The sequence below is a fragment of the Amphibalanus amphitrite genome, unplaced genomic scaffold, assembly GCF_019059575.1.
Source record: "Amphibalanus amphitrite isolate SeventyFive unplaced genomic scaffold, NRLGWU_Aamphi_draft 001386F_arrow, whole genome shotgun sequence".
In the NCBI taxonomy this organism is placed as follows: domain Eukaryota; kingdom Metazoa; phylum Arthropoda; class Thecostraca; order Balanomorpha; family Balanidae; genus Amphibalanus; species Amphibalanus amphitrite.
The window spans coordinates 86,336-103,630 of NW_024882879.1; the positions used below are offsets into that span (position 1 = coordinate 86,336).

Sequence of the window (17,295 nt, forward strand, 5' to 3'; positions counted from 1 at the left end):
GTGTTTGTAAATACAAATTTTGTGCTGTTTTAGAGTCATATTTTTCCCAGGTTTATGTTTGTAGATATAAAACTTTATCGGAATTCCCAGTGAATTCCGATAAAGTTTTGTATCTACAAATACAAATTTTGCCCGAGAGAAGATTATCTCTGTCATAATATCATGAATGTTTTCAGCATAAAGTACTCATGTTGTCTAGAAACCTACCATTCTGTTACGAGGAACTTTTGTGATGAGATATTGCTGTCAGGAATTGTTCTCATCACGAGCTATTTCTATTCCGATACATTTTTCTGACGATTCATTTCAGTTGCGACTTGCGAGGTATTTCTTTCAAGCATTTCTTTATCGAGGTATTGCTGTCATTTTGTATTTATGTAACCTAGGAAAGCATTCGTAGCCGCATTTTACGAAACATTCTATCACGGTAGGTATATGCAGGTCACAAAGGAATTCTGTTGAAAAAATGCCACATGCTATTTCCCTCATACGACATTTCTACGACGGGATAATTTCACAAGTTATTAGAAGTGCAAGGACGATTCATAACAACGTATGTCTCAAAATTGTATTTCTATCACAAGGCGGTCCTATCCTAGCACATGGTATTACGTGGTATTACAAAAATATATGGCCTTCTTTCAAGTGATATCACAAAGTATTTTCGTAACGGAGCATACCTGTCGCGAAAAGCTGACTATCCCTTCGGCCACTGTTGTCACATCACGCCCAGTCTCTCGCCGCGATTCGTGATTCGTGATCTCTCACGCAGTTCGTGATCAGGAAGCTAAAACGAGACGCGTGACGCACGCGCAGAATCCGTGACGTGTCACCGTTCACTGGTCTGTCGATATGCTGCGGTCGTGCCGCTGATGGTGACGTCATTGGTGAACAAAGTGACGTCACTGGCTGTCTTCTCCAGCAAGCAGTTACAATCCCTAAATAAGAACACATAGGCCGTTTTCACGACGGAATAGCAGGCATCTATTTAATCCCCATTTGATCCTTTGGTTCCTCAGGAATTTTAGTAGTTCTTTTTAGTAGGTTCCCCAGCTTTCGAATGAATGGTGCGTTAGTTTGCTATTTTTCTATTAAATATCACATCGATTTACTTTATCTAAGGATTTATCACTAATATCAACATAAAGCGTAAGCACAATTATAAAATTATGAAATTATTAAATACTAGTACAATAGTTAAAAAAAGATACTGAGTTGCCAGGCTACAAAGAATATATTCATTTATGGCGCACGACAGACATTTAGAAAGCAGCGCCCTGTTTTTATTGCACGCTGCTAGCCGCTTCCATTGGGTTTTGCAGGCCGTCGTCATTGGTCGTTACACGTATGATGTCACGCGACTTGTGGCCTGTCACGGCTCTTTAATGATCTCCACTAAATGAATGCAACAATGGCCTTTTAAGTTGATCTCTGTGGCCATCTGTCTATGGAGCGACCAATATGAAAGTTGGGTGAATTTACCGGGGTTACATGACTATGAGCAAGCAAATGTGTATCAGGAATGGATTTAGGTGGAGAATTGCGCTGGACCATGAGTGCTCGAACGCTCCCAATTCCACGCCGGTTTGGCTTTGGAGCCGAGACAGACGATGCGGGTCAAGGTCACCGCTGGGGTAACGGTGGATTGGGTGCGCCCGAGCACCCGTAACGCGGCACAATTCTCCATCTATGGATTTTCCTATTCGCTCAGCATTGTGATAGGCGTTCGTAATAGCATTTACTCTGCTCATGTACCTATCCCCGGTTATTTAAAAGAAGTTTTTGTGGGGGAATATCACGGCTTTAGGTACTCGGTGGCCCTATTCACGACTTTCAAAGAATGCTCCGATAACTAAACACCGCACAGACCTACTGCATTAGTGAATCTGACAGAATGTCTGAGGAATTACATCCCCCCTCACCACACCCCTAAAAACTCATCCAGTGTCCAAAACCACTTTTATCGACTCGCCCAAAAAAAAAACACACACACACACACACACATACACACACAAAGCATGGGGCATGTCAGCTCTCAGTTCATTTATTATTGTCTTTACCATGGTTCAATTGCATTGCGCGATTTAAAGCACGTGAGTGCCTATATAGTATATATGTAGAAAATAATATCTACAGCAAAACATCCAAAATTAGGTACAAAGGCTACAATGCTTAAAAAGTAGGTTCATCAAGGAAGCCCATTTTTACTTGCGTTGTGTTCCCAACCATGCGATTCCAACGCGGGCTATTCGCAACGTCTGTTAAGGCACGTTAACAACTGACAAGCCGCCACCGCTGCCACTTATTCATAGATGGTTGATATCGCAGCTTGGGCGTCAGCAGCGCGGCCCACAACGCGTCGGCGCCAGCGCACGCAGCTGTTGGCACTCGGCAGCCGGTGTTGCGACTTAACGGCCGGCCGGCCCCATGAAGGAGAAGCTCTTGGTGAAGCTTTGTGATCGCCTCATAGCCGCCTTGGATGTCATCTTTCTTGGCAGATCCATCCGTTCAGATGGTACGGTGCAGTCTGGATAAAGGACGAAGTCCAACGCCGCTAACCCCGCGACCGCCACCCCACAACGTGGCCGCAGACCGAACGGGCGTGAGGGCCGTAAGGGCCACCCCGCCATCCGGTAGGTGGCTGAGCAGCCGGGCGCAGCGGCGCCTGGGCGGCGGCCGCGCTGAGATGAAGTCCCAAACCGCCATGTCGCCATCACCGCCATCACCATTGCTGCAGCTGTTCCCAACCGCCTCAATCGCCGCCGTTTTGCCAGCAGTCGCGCCGCGGAATGGCAGAAGCTCCAGAGTAGCCTCCAGCGCCCCTCTCCGCACGTGTGCAGGTGCACTGCGGCCGCCGGGTCCGACGTCCAGGCAGAACATGATATTTCCATGCTGCTCCGACGGTGGGCTGGTCTTGTTTGGGCGTTCCTCCACTGTGACGTCGGTCACGCCTGCCCCGGCCAGGGCGCAGAGGCCGACGTGTCACCATCCGGTTGCAGTCCTCAGTCGGGTCGCAACGTGTACCTCTTCCGCAGCGTGCAGCGCGCTCCCGCTGGGCAGCGATACAGCCAAAAGTAGCATAGCATGCGGGCGGCCAGCGCTGCGCCGGACAGCGGACCCATGCCGGGGGTATGCCGGTCTCGGCCATTAGCGGGGTCGTCGGGGCCGAGGCTGTACATACAGCTGGTGACCGCGTGAGCCGCCAATCGAAGCTCACGGCTTATAAGCTCGACGCGGGCATCACACGCCGTCCCGATGGGAGCTCCACGACGCCGCCGCGAACTCCAGCGCGGCTCGCAGCGCGAAGACCAGTACGGACGGCCGGGGCAAACGGCGTGCGGGAGTCGCAGGCGACGTTCTGCGGACAGAAAGGGTTGGGCATAAGCTGGTCGGCAGGACACTCTTGAGCCGAGCCTTTGATGTAATTACAGATGATCCAGAAGCATGCACAAAAATTCATGACACACTATTCTCATTTATGTATTTGCTACATATGATATGATATACCAGCTCATGATCAGTGACGCATTCTGGGCAATATGTTCTAAAGTGAAGTAACTGAAGTTACAGCTTAAAAGCTTAAAAAAAACAGCTTAAAAAACACACACACATTCGATAGCTTATGAGAATAACATGCCTTGTGTGCTTAATGCAGGAAAATATTTTTTTTCACTTTTTTAGAAACAGCAAAAGAGTTGTCAACAAGCCATGTCAACTATCTAAACAATTTTTATGGAAACTGCTCTAGCTAGCTTAAAGTTCCACAACGTTTCCGGAGCACCGTACCCAAACTCAGTTCATGTTACAAGAAAAAACAGTAATAATGCCTCCTAATTTTGAATGAAATATAGGTATGAGTAATTTGATTTGGAAAGCAACAAATTTCCGCACATCATTTTAGCAGAATTACTATTTTCTTCAGCCATCAGGTTACACAAAACTATAGTAAACTTTATGATCTAGTTTACAAAAAAAAACCAAAGCCCCGATTTTAACAAATGTAGATAAAATTTAAACAATTTTAAAAAATGTAACGTGGAGAAAATGAAAAGTGTAGATTTGTAAAGCCGGGATATTTCAATTTCACGGATTAGGCACTTAAATTTAAGTGAAGGCTGGTGGCTCAAAGAAAGGTGAAGATATTTCTTATAAGAAATATCTTCACCTTTCTTTGAGCCACCAGCCTTCACCCAAGTTTTACACGAATGTAGTGAAGCAGACAATGTGGCAACTCAAAATTGTGATGGTTTGAGATAATTATGACGGTAAAAGAAAAAGCAACACAAGGTTCCTTACCCTCGTTTTTTCACATGGGTTCAGATGAGGCTTCAACTGTTGCCGACCTGAGGAGCTATAGGGACTTGAGCTTTCCAAAACTCAATTTCTAAGGGCACTGAGCAGTGTTTGGCTTTCACACGAATGCGATAGTAAGTTATATGAAGTTGACAAAGCAAGCAAAGCAAAGCATGATGCCCCGCGCGTCCGCCCGCGACCACGCCCGCGTCCGACTCCCGACCGCCGCGTGACCCGAGGCGCCCGGCGGTCACGTGACCTACCGGCCGGGACTGCAAACGGCCTTCACCACCATTCTTTTATGACGTCATATCCTACTGAGGTGCTGATTGGTCGGAATTAGATACCTGAAGGTAATTATCTGCCGTAGTTATTTTTGTTTCATTGTTTTGCGTGTTTTCTTATATGAAATGTAATTAAAAAATTTGTCATATTTTAATCACCATTAAAACATAACTGAATAGGTATAAAAGAGAACTCGATATATACTTTCCTTGTTTTTAAGAATTCCGGAATTAGATACCCGAGGGAGCAAAGAGGGAGCAAGTTGCCACGCTGATTTAATACCTCATAGTCGAAAGGTGGGCTACTAGAACCAAAAATTGCTGTGTTTGTAAATAAATAAGTGATTTGAGGGCAAAAAATGCCCAGATTTAAACTTCTAAAATTATTTTGAACATAAAATATTTCAGTTTGAGGGATGTTAAGGCCTCTAAGGGTAGGTACTTTTTAGGTATCAAATAAGTTCCTCTGCGAAAGTTCCGTCGTGAAAACGGCCATAATGTTCTGTCATTTCTATTCATATGAAGTGATATATCGTCGGGCTATAGAATGCCTAGGCATTCTATAGAATGCCTGACCGACCAGGCATTCTATAGAATCCCTAGGTAGGTATTCTATAGAAGTCAACAATAATCATGTTCAGAATAACTGCGTATCCCCAACCGCTTACGTAGGAACGCAAGTCACAGAGAAGGCGGAAGGTAATTTGAGATGGGAGGCGGGGGGGGGGGGGGGGGCACAGTGCCTCCCAGTCCAGTTCAAATACGTGTTGGCATATACTAGCATATACATACATTGGGGGCGCCATTCCTGCGCCTTTTCGACTTGTGTCCTTTGAACCAATGACGTCATTAAAGTTAGCCAATTATTGCAAACCTTTTTGGTTGGTCACACTTGCAGTTTGCACTGCAAAATGCTAACGAATAAGTGATCAAAACATGTACGACATTGCCAAGAATATAAATCCAAATTACTGGCTCTATCAACTTAAGAAAAAGGTATTCAGCCAAACTGGCATAAGTTCATGACGTTGTATGGAAGTATTGTAGTATTTCATCGATAACAATTTTGCGGGGGCAAAAAGATATGTTTGCCCCCCGGAAAATGGGGAAGCGCCGTGCCCCCGCTGCCCCCCACCCCCTCCCCCGCTTCCGCCACCACTGACGTACGATGAAGAAACATATGTCACGTGCCGCATTTAATCTTAGCTACCTATACCTAGCATCTCTAAAAGCAATGCCTAAATGTCAAAAGTAGGCCACCTCCTACAGGCACGACTTTCCAGCACACCTTTTTAATAGAGGAATAGGCACACACAATATTCTACGCATGTGTATTGAGCAAGATGTCAATAATCAAACGAAGCCGATGATCAGCGGTACTGTCGGTCCCAAAACCACTCGCGTCTTTAACTACTCTAAATCAAGTTTGTCATCTTGCATATATGTATGTCATCTTGCATACAACATAACACCACCTCTCCCGTCCACACCCCAGAGTGACATAACACCATCTCTCCTGTCCACACCTCAGAGTGACATAACACCACCTCTACCGTACACACCTCAGAGTGGCCTACGAAGCAGGAAGGGCAGCACGCCCCATGGGTCCGGAACACGGCGTTTGCGTCTCTCGAACTCCCTAGCCGTCTCCGGGTCGTCCAAGAGCCGCCGCAGCTCCACACTTATCGGGGTTACATGAGCACAGTAAATACGTATTTAGCCGCTAATTCGAATTAGGAACGCATTACCGACTCATGTAGCCACCTGCTAGTACGAATCGGCGATCCGATCCGCGGTTACATGAGCAAAGCAAATACGTATCACGATCGGATTCACCGCTAATGCGAATCAGGAGCGTACTACCGACTCATGTATCCACCTGCTAATACGAATCGGCGGTCCGAACAAAATCCGCTGAGAAACAGGCTAAGGAGCGAATAGGACCAAGATACGTATTACAGGAACTATTTCTTCCCAAAAAGAAACATTAAAATGCAAAATTATAGGTACCTTTTTCATTTTCTTCTTTTGAAATAATTATTAAAAAATTATGTCGGTATTTTGTCAAGTTTTCAAAAATAAATATCGTGAAAACCAAAAAGTAAAAATCTAAGTACTTTCAGTTGAAACATTTTTCTGACAGCACTACAGACGAATCAAGAGAGGCAAGTGCCCAATGAGTCAAAGCAAGACAACTTTATGTTCAACTTTTTTTTGTTAAGTTAATTGAGAATGATCTGAGCAGATTAAATACAAAAAAGACATAAGATAATAAATTTTTAATTCAGTCACCTCTATTGCTACGGAAATGCGCCACATTTGTATGCTATTCCGTTTGTACTGCGCATCGGGCCGAGAGCCAAACTAGATCCGTTTGACGTCACTAAAACGAATTTGCTCATGTAGTCGGTGCCGTGAATAAGTTCTAGGGGAGCTGATGCGAATTAGCGTAGTACGTATTTGGAACGGATCGCTCATGTAGCCGAGTTGTACGACTCGGACCGGAACTGGACGTATTTCACAAGAACTATTCTTTGCTGAATGGAAGCGTCAAAATGCAAAATAACAAGCATTGAATGCTTCGTAGAAAATAGCAAAAAAAAATTGTTGATATTTTTGTTTAGTCTTTGAAGGTGAATTCGGTAAATAGCAAAAATTAAATGAATGAAATATTTTGATGGATAAATTTATTCTGACCACCCTGCTGTCGCTGCATGGCTAATCAGTGCTCAGTGATTTAAAACACGAAAACTTTGTTTTCAATTTTTGATTTCATGTTTATTTTTAATGTTTTTGAGCATATCAAATGATGTTATATCGTGCAATAATAAAAATTTAGTTCGGTCGTCCCTGTAAATGCCGCAACTGCGCCATGACTGTACGCTAATCCTATTCCGTTTGTGATGCGAATTACCGGCCGTCGCGGAGTCAGCCCGGGTGAGCCAAACAAGATCCGTTTGACGTAGATAAAACGAATTAGTCTCATGTAACCGGTGCCGTAGATACGTTTGTGGGGAGCTGATGCGCATTAGCGTAGTGCGTATTTGGAACGGATCGCTCATGTAACCCCGGTAACTGTAACGGCAGGCTGTACTCAGCGCTGCCAGGGGGTCCAGGTTGAGCTTTGTGCAAAAGATATAGACCAGGATTTCCAATTTTGATGCAGGAAACTCCAATTCCCGCTTCTCAGATTCAAACGTCTTCACGAGAATGTTTGTGAGCCCTCTATGCTCATCCTTAATGTCCATGTGGTACCTTTGCCACAATATGTCTGGTACACTCTCCCTGAGAGCCCGGCTCAGCAGTGGGATGTTGAGCAGCAGGTCACAGAGGTCACGCGGTGACCTCAGGTCAGCGGGCAGACCAGCCGGCCGCTCTGCTTTCGGCAGCTGGTGCTGACGCCACAACCAGGCTCGCACCGCGTCAGGATCCCCAAGAAGGTACCGCAGGTCCTCTTCAGTGACGAGATCCAACAGAGGAGCCGCGTCCCAGACAAAGCCAGGACCCATGGAGGTGGGGTGGGTCTGCAAGGTCACGTCCGCTGGTGCCACGGTCAGCGCCTTGTACAGACCAGTCCGCAAGACGCACATGTGACTGAATGGTCTCAGCAGTATGGCTAGAGTTGATGGAGTAAACTGCTGTGAGTGTAATATTAGGGACAGGAAGCTTCTCACAGCAGGTAATGTGTCCATCGCCAGATGATAGCCATACAGGCCTTTTATTACACCAGCTAGGATGTGCCATCGAGCCAGACAGACACGCACCTGGCGCTCCGTCAGTTGCGTAGTCCTTTGTGTCAGCATCTTCATTATGTCAGGCACACGTAACTCACGTGCCAGAAGAGTGTTCAGATTTTGCCTGATGTCGTGCAGAGCCTTCTTCATGACCTCCCGATCTCCCTGACTGGTAAGCCGGAGTAGGTTCACCTCACTCCAGAAGTAGCACGGAAGGTTTCCTGTGTCCACAGCTTGTTCCAGAAAGTCCAGCAGTTTGATGACACCCTGAGAGACGGTCGTCCAGTCATCCTTTGGCGTTTCCTCGCACAGCCACAGGAGCGCTGTCTTTGCATAGTACGACTTTACCATCTTGCCGTTTGGCACAAGAGCTCTGCACAGTTTGAAGGCAATGACAGCATGTCGTTGTCGATCAGTTAATAAGGAGCTGAGTAATATCTCCGCTCTTGAGAAGGAGATCCTGAACTCAAGCCCTTCAGTGCTGCTCCCTTTGGCACCCACCGGCACCAGGTGTAGGCCGAACTGTCTGATGTTGTCCCTGGCGACTTCTGGTGGCCAGTTGTGCTGGCGGTGACGAGTGAAAAACTCGTCAGGGATGAACCATACCGCGACGTGCAGACAGGGAACAGCGTCATAGTCGGTGATCAGAAACTTGTACGGTAAATCAGCAGAGTGGGATATGGCGGGCCCGATGACACCTTTTGCTGTCCTATGTGGATCCAGTATCAGGTGTCGATACTCTTTAAAAAGTTGTGTCACGTCCTCAGCTTTGAAGATGAGCCTCTCCTGGTGAGGACAGTCGTCTCTGCGCTCCTGCAGCAGCAGCACGAAGCCGGGGTTCTCCGTCTCGGTGAGCACCAGGCGAGGAGGTGGGTCGCTGTCCGGACCCCCGATATCGGCAGTTGGTGCCGCTCCTGTAGTGGTACCCTCCGCTAAACTGCCGTTCGCAGTAACGGGAAACACCCAGTCAACCGGACCCAGCTCAATCATGACGTCCATGTCCGAGCCACCTTGAAATGTTGGTGGTCGTTGTGGGTTAGATATCCCCTCTGCCATGCTTCCGGAAACCACTTCGTTCCTCACCGTAATGGAGTTAAACGGTGAACATTGGCGACAGTTGACGTAACGGGATCGTAATGTACAAAAGCTAGCACGGGACATCAGGGTATCAACATTGCTCCTCCTCTCAGTCATCATGTTGTTAATTAAATTGTAGTTGTTTCCAATGTCATTGGCATCAAACCACGCGTCCACCATCAGATCGATGTGCTCGCCGCAGGCTGCCATCAGCCGAGCTCCGTCTGAGTGCTGCGGTGTAGCCGTCCCCTCACCGCTGCCACCACTGGCCGTCCTCCCTGGGTCAGACATTGCTGTGCTCCGTCGCGGTCAGGTCACACCCGCAGGCGGTGGAGGTAGGGCAGCTCGGTCACGGCTTACGTCACCGAAATGTGACCGCTGAAGGTGGAGATTTCAGTCCGATCTACTCCACCGATGGAACGCTCACGGGTCAAGAAGGCTGAGACCTGATTTGGTGTCCACCGAGGCTGATTTGCATCACTAATAGCTGTCTGTGACTCTAATTTACATCACTTTCAATCGTTCTGTGCGATAATTTTTGCCACTTTGTATTGTAGGCACTCCTCACTATCATTCACGAACCATGACGTTGGATATGATCACTGTTTTCGTCCTCAGCCGCTACTTTCACCACTGGGCGTTGTCCTCAGCTGCAAGCTCCACCTCCATCACACGAGTTTTCAGCTCCAATTTTCATCTCTTTTCCATGTCCCCAGCTGCAATTTTCACCACAATTTCATGTCCTCCAAGATGTCCTCAGCTCCAGTTGTCACCACTAGGTAGGTATTCGTTTGAGGTGTGCGATACTCAGGTGTTTCTACACAACACACACACGTCCTCCTATCGGTTGACGTTGAACTACCCACAATGACCAAGGCCGACTCGGACTGACGCTCCCCCACTGACCAAACAAACTGCATGCACTTCCAGACACTTCCAGAACAATCTCACAGTGCAGGGACGAAACAAGAGGTGCAAGATTCACAGGTATTAATATTATGTTCCTCGCATTCAGAGATTTCAATGCTTTTAAACCTTTTTTCCGTGTTTATGTAGGTATTTGTTACCCTTATGTTTAACTTCTTTTATGGAACTGTTAAAGTGAGTGAGTGTGTAATAATGTTCAAGGGTGTGTCTATATATAGGTATATACTAGGGTTACCCGCGTGCTCTGCAACGCGAAGGGGGGATTTTTTGATCCGTGGGTTGGTCTGTGTCGATTTGGTTGGTAGATATCCATTTCGTTCGATTGCTTTTTGACGGCCAAACATTTTGTAAGAAAACAAAAAGATACATCGCATCGAGGTGCCCGTGTCGTATTATCATGCGTTCTACTTTAGAATGATTCGAAAACTGGCGTGAAGTCTTTTGAGGGCCATCGATGAATTTCGCTAAAAATGACAATGTAATGGTTTGGAACATTTACATTTTTAAGGATACTGTTGCTAATCATGCAAAAATGAAGAGTGAATATTGGACAGAATTGAATGCTCTATTCAATGGTACCATATTCAATTGCCAAAGGTATCAGGTTATGCAGCAAACCCCGTGTGATTAATAAAGTGGCACAAAATTGACAAACACCATTTTCTCCTGTGATTTGCACCACCTTGATTTGGATCAATCAGCTTTTCACAATTTTTATATGAGAGGCGGTACCTTTCTCTTGCAAATAGGCGTTGATTCAACTCGCTCAATTTAACGGTCACCTAAAAATAAAATTAATTCCAAAATCCCTCAAAAACCGCAATTTTTCAAATAAAAGTGCCCTCTCCGGTGCACGTGGCGCGTGCTATCCTCTGCATTGCACACCATTCAATAGCCCGTTCAATTCTGTACACGATGCTGTTTTCCCCGTGCCGGTCGGACCCCTGGTCACCAAGATATTGCACGGGAACTGGACCCGTGTCGGCCAAAATTAGCCGTTTTCGCCCGATTTCGCACGCCGATTTATACATGTAAAGTCTATGACGCGAATTTGCACTTTTTGAGCACGCGCCACGCGCTCCCTATCAATCCGATCGAGCCCAGACCCCTCAAAGGCACGTTGCGCATCCTTGATCTATGAGTTGTGCAAATTTCACCGGGCTAGGTGCAACGGTCTGGCCTGCAGTCCACGCAAAGCACCACCAAGTCGGGACCTCGGTAACGGACAGACGCACCCTCCTCAAATAGTATAGTAGACTAGGGTTACCCGCGTGCTCCGCAACGCGAAGAAGGGTTATTTTTTACCCGTGGGTATTGGGTTGGTCTCTGTCGATTTCGCTGGTATCCATTTCGTTCGATTGCTTTTTGACGGCCAAGCATTTTGTAATAAAAAAGATACATCGCATCGAGGTGCCCGTGTCGTATTATCATGCGTTCTACTTTAGAATGATTCGAAAACTGGCGTGAAGTCTGAGGGCCATCGATGAATTTCGCTAAAAATGACGATGCAATGGTTTGGAAAATTTACATTTTTTAGAATACTGTTGCTCATCATGCAAAAATGAAGACTGAACCTTGGACAGAATTGAATGCTCTTTCCAACAGTGCCATTTTTAATTGCTAGAGAGATCAGATCATTGAGCAAAACCCGTGTGATTAATAAAGTGGCACAAAATTGACAAACACCATTTTCTCCCGTGATTTGTACCACCTTGACTTGGATCAATCAGCTTTTCACAATTTTTCCATGAGAGGCGGTACATTCCTCTTGCCAATAGGCGTTGTTTCAACTCGCTCCGTCTGACGGTCACCTAAAAATAACATGAATTCCCAAATCCGTCCAAAACGTCAATTTTTCAAATAAAAGTGCCCTCCCCGGTGCACGTGGCGCGTGCTATCCTCTGCAACGCACACCATCCGATAGCCCGTTCGATTCTCTACACGATGTTGTTTTCCCCGTGCCGGTCGGACCCCTGGTCACCAAGGTATTGCACCGGGACCGGACCCGTGTCGGGCAAATTTAGCCATTTTCGCCCGATTTTGCAAGCCGATTTATACATGTGACTATGACGCGAATTTGCACTTTTTGGGCACGCGCCACGCGCTCCCTACCAATCCGATCGAGCCCAGACCCCTCATAGGCACGTCGCGCATCCTTGATCTATAAGTTGTGCAAATTTCAGCGCGCTAGGTGCAACGGTCTGGCCTGTAGTCCACGCAAAGCACGACCAAGTCGGGACCTCGGTAACGGACAGACGCACCCTCCTCAAATAGTAATATAGATCAAGGCCGTATATAGAATATAGATGACCTATGAAAATTTGGTCTGAAATTAGACCTCGCCTGTCAGTGCCAGTGGGCGATGCCTACTGGATTACTTTGGCCTGCCGGTTCACGATCTTTTTGATTAAATAAATGAATGTATGAAATTATAACCTATGTTGAAAAGGGAGCGTGCACGGAATAATACTGAAATGATTACAAACCAAGTTACATAATATTTTTTAGACGTACAATATAGAACAATAACAAGTCATCAAGAGTCAATTTAACCTCTAGCCATCATCCCACCAGGAGCCCGGGTAGCTCAGTTGGTAGAGCGTTAGGCTTTTAACCTAACGGTCCAGGGTTCGAGTCCCTGTCCGGGCGTGGTTTTGTGCGGATGTTCAGCGTTGTGTTGCTTCTGTGAGAATACCTGTTGTCTAAAGGCATTAGTTTGAAATTCGCAATATTAATTTGCTACTATTTTACCATTCACATTTGTTCCAGACTTTACAGGACCTAAGTACGACATCAAGTTAGGAAAAACAAATTTGAGTGTCGATTAGTCCCACCCAATTCAGCTAAGACGTTCCGGTTGACTGTTCAGCTATTCACCCTCCGTGACAGTTTTATAGGTGTTCACATCAAGACCATCTCTGTTACTCAAAGCAGCCAGTAACCCATGCAAAATGATCACGAGTATTCCACATTTACAAAAAAAGCATCAAAGCACCACGGGAGTAAAATGAGCCAGCTTCAAACTATTGCCGTTAGGTGGCAGGGTAGTCGTCCGCCAGATGGCAGGAGCGGCTGTTCGAGGACGCGAGCGACAGCTCATTACCATGCGGCCTGGACTTCTACAATCGTGACCAGTAGCGGCGGAACACCTTCAATTAAGGGGGAGGGGGGCACTGCCGAATTTTGATCCCATTCTTTCCATGCAACGCCCATAGGGCTAATGTTAAAATGTCAAATTTGAAGGGGGCACGGTGCCCCGGTGCCCTCCCCGTTCCGCCGCCTATGAATTCGTGACAAGGAGAACTTTTAATTGAAACAGGGGCTTTGTCATATTCTTAGGATTGTGGGTGGAGGTTCTGACCCAAAAATGTATTCTTTTACACAATGAGTGGCATAACGGAAGTGAAATGATTGGAGGGGGGGGGGAGGGTCCCGAGTCCCGACTCCCGCGGGCCGCGACTCCCGGTGACGGGGGGGGGGGGGGGGGGGGGGGCACTGCCGACTTATGGTCCCAGTCTTCCCATGCAACCCAAAATGCCAAAATCTAAGGGGGCGCGGTGACCCAGTGCCCCCTCCCCGTCCAGCGGCCTATGATAGGGACGTCATAAAGTTTTAACGTTTTTCGATATGGAGCGTTTCTGATGTCGCTGACCATGAAACGCAGCGGTAAATGAACTAAACAGCACCTGCTGTCATTCTGACACATCTAAGTACACTGTTAACCATATCCTGACCAGTGATCGGTCCTAACATATACTCCGTCTCATATGTCGGATATAACATATCGTGAGGAAGCTAAGAGACGCCGATCTATAATTGGGCTTCTGACGTCCCTGTGACGTCATTTCAAATGGGATCGACACCAAATGTGGACACAACCTTGGCTAGATATTCAGGAATATGTGAGCAAAGTTTCGTTTCTCTATCTCTTCACATTTGGACGATATCTTCGGAGAAGTAAAGGGGGGACAATTATATGCCCCCCCCCCCCGGCGGCTGGTGGGTGGCGCGGAGGCCCAGCCGCCGCCGGGTTAAACATTCAGGAAATTGGAAATAATTTTGGCGCTATTGTAATGCGTGACGAAGCTGTCAGTGGTTTGACTCCTACTATGGATAGACGGGAAGACGACTACTGGTTGACCTGACCTAACCTAACCTGGCCTACACCAAATGCATCAATACATATTTAACCAAAACAAACAAGAAATTCGTATCAGTATCCCGAAACAAACAACAGTCCCACTTTACGAAGCCCTAGCAAGTTCCGATTTTCCCGACTTTTGGGTCATTGACCTGCCATAGAAGTTCAATCCTAAGATCCTAAAATTGGATATCATCGGCTTCCTTTCGTCACGGGCAATACTTCGTTTTTCCTCGAAGCTCTAGCTCGATCAGGGGCCGCGCGGTAGGACACAGGTGGTCCTACGGAGCGACTCTCCCTTCATGGTGTTAATTTAAAAGTTAAAATGCCAGTCATAAGCGTTATTAAAGGGAGATAATGAGCTTTCTTTTTTCTTAAATAAAAATTACTCGACATCTATACTATTTCTACTGTAGTTTCTATAAAATATGAAAATTTCCTAGCACATTTTCGTATGTGAAAAAGGTTTGTATTTTTTGCAAAAAAGAAGCAGTACTTGCAGTACTTGTAACACCCACCGAAATGCGTTGTCCTTCTCTATAAAAAAAGTCGCAGTATATGGCGCTTTTGTTTCAAACAGCGACGCTTTCGTTTTTGTTTATGTTATCGCCTTGTCGTTGCTTGGTTGTAAGGATTCTAATTTGAATTAGAGTCAATTCGGTTTAGAATTAATTAGATTCTAATTCGGGGGTACATAGTGCCTACTCTTCTTTGTTTCCAAGTATTATTTTGCGCCACAAATGAACGGCATGCGCCAGAAACGCAGCCAAATCTTGCGATTGCGACTACGAAATTCATTATTTTGGCGTCAGAGCCTGAAGCGAAAAACACAAGCATATTTATTTCAAAAAGACTTCAGGTTTGTCGAACGGTGTTATGAGAATTTTGATAACAGTACTGCATAAGTTTTTCAGTGATGCCGCAAAAGTGTTGTATCTATCTTCTTGTATTGTGCAGTCGGCGGGACCGATTCAAAATTGAGTCGTTGCTACTAAAATAGCAGCATATGGCGTCAGATGATGAACAGGAAAAATAGTTGCGTAAATTTAGACATAAACCACCCCCAAACCATGAATATCTTTTGAAGGCACTATAGACGACCATTAACTAACTAGATGTGATGAAGATCAAATGTAAGGAATACGCTCATTTTACAAAATTACATGCAAGTACCAAAAAGTGATGTAAGTACTTATTCAACGGTCATTTTCAGCGCTCCCCGCTAACGTGACTTCAAGTTGAGATATTTGCGGCAAGGTACCGAATTGAGCAAAATGGTTTTAATTTACATTATAACTTGTTGTGTTTTGTCAGAAAATGGTCCTAACTCAGATTTTGTGGAAAAAGGTCATTATCTCCCTTTAAATCGTAATCGTAAGCTATTCATAATTTAATTGTGGGGCCTATTGTTTATCAAGTTAAATTAGATAAATCAACCTAATAACATAAAAAAGCAATGATTGAACAACTAAAGATTTACGACTCATGAAGGCGTAGTGTCCTCTAATACTATTTATACTGCTCCTCTTATAGGTTATACCGCACAATGATACGGAGACAAGCCGTTTCACAGGTGCCCAGGGGGTCAACGACCTCTCCCCCTCCCCGGGGTCATCGCCCTGCGTTTTCCTCACGCACGACACACGCATCGTGCGCGCTCTTGCGTGCACGCATTGTGCAAATCTGCAACGCGGCGGCATGACCGATTAGAGCTGGCGGATTGACCCCGGACAAACCCGTTAAGCCCGACACACAGAGAGCGTGCGTGAAAAAAAGCGAAAACCGTTAGGTTTTATCTGGGGATTGCACGGGTGGGACAGGGCAATGGCTGAAAAGCTGAGATTTAGTGCATGACAAAGTGTTGAGATTTATACATGTTACGGGTCATATGCTAACTTGGGCAGTATGCAAACTACCCGGGTAGTATGCACTATGCATACTACCCAACAGCCCGGGCAGTATGCATACCGCCCGGGTAGTATGCATACTACCCTACCCCTTGGGCAGTATGCATACCGCCCGGGCAGTATGCATACCTCCCGGGTAGTATGCATACTACCCACCTTTCTTCTCACGGGCAAGATGTTTACTCGGGCAGTATGTTGACTACACTTCGTGAGGCTTGTTAATGCAATAACTCGCGTATATATGCGAATGACAAACGTTTTAACCTTCCAGGTGGTGGGGTGGGACATTTTTTGCCCCCTCCTTAGTTTTTTCGATATATCTCCATTCTCCAGAACCGCTGCGCCGATCGCCACCAAACTTTCAGTACCCTCCCGGGATCGTAGCTATTACACATTGTGACCAAAAATTTGTTCAAAGGCTTTGATAGGTTGGCCGCTAATGACGTCGGAGTGACGTCATTTCTGCTATTTTCGACCCAAAAAAGGTTTCGCGGGAAGAGCTGTCAGGCCTATAAATTTAGAGATATAGAAAAATGTTTAAGACATAAACGGTGTCGAATTAGACATAGGCGTAGGAACAGGGGGGGGGGGCAGGTGGGCAAGTGCCCACCCACTTTTTAAGGTGGGGGGCCAACCATGTGTTTTGGCCCACCCACTTTTTACTCGAGGCCCCTGGTCTCGATTTGAGAGGACGTCGTCACCTTCCAGAATAAACAAACTCGGTAAAAATAAGTTCCACGAATCCCCACGCACGGACTCCAAGGGGCCGTGATGGATCCAAGGAGGCCCTCTGTTCATACTTGTCAGTCGAAGCCCCTGAGACTGATGGCCTGAGAGGCCCTAGTGGATCTGAGGAGGCCCTAATATCCACACTGGTCTGGGGAGGCCCCTGACACTGGCGGTCTGGTAGGCCCCTCTATCCACACTAGTCA

The 17,295-nt window shown here is 46.4% G+C and overlaps 1 non-coding gene across 1 annotated transcript; it reads left to right on the plus strand.

Annotated features, from left to right (window-relative positions):
* The first annotated feature begins 12,891 nt into the window (after positions 1–12,891).
* Trnak-uuu lies at positions 12,892–12,964 on the plus strand. Its single transcript has one exon. It is a non-coding gene; the product is annotated as a tRNA-Lys (tRNA).
* Positions 12,965–17,295: the final 4,331 nt, after the last annotated feature.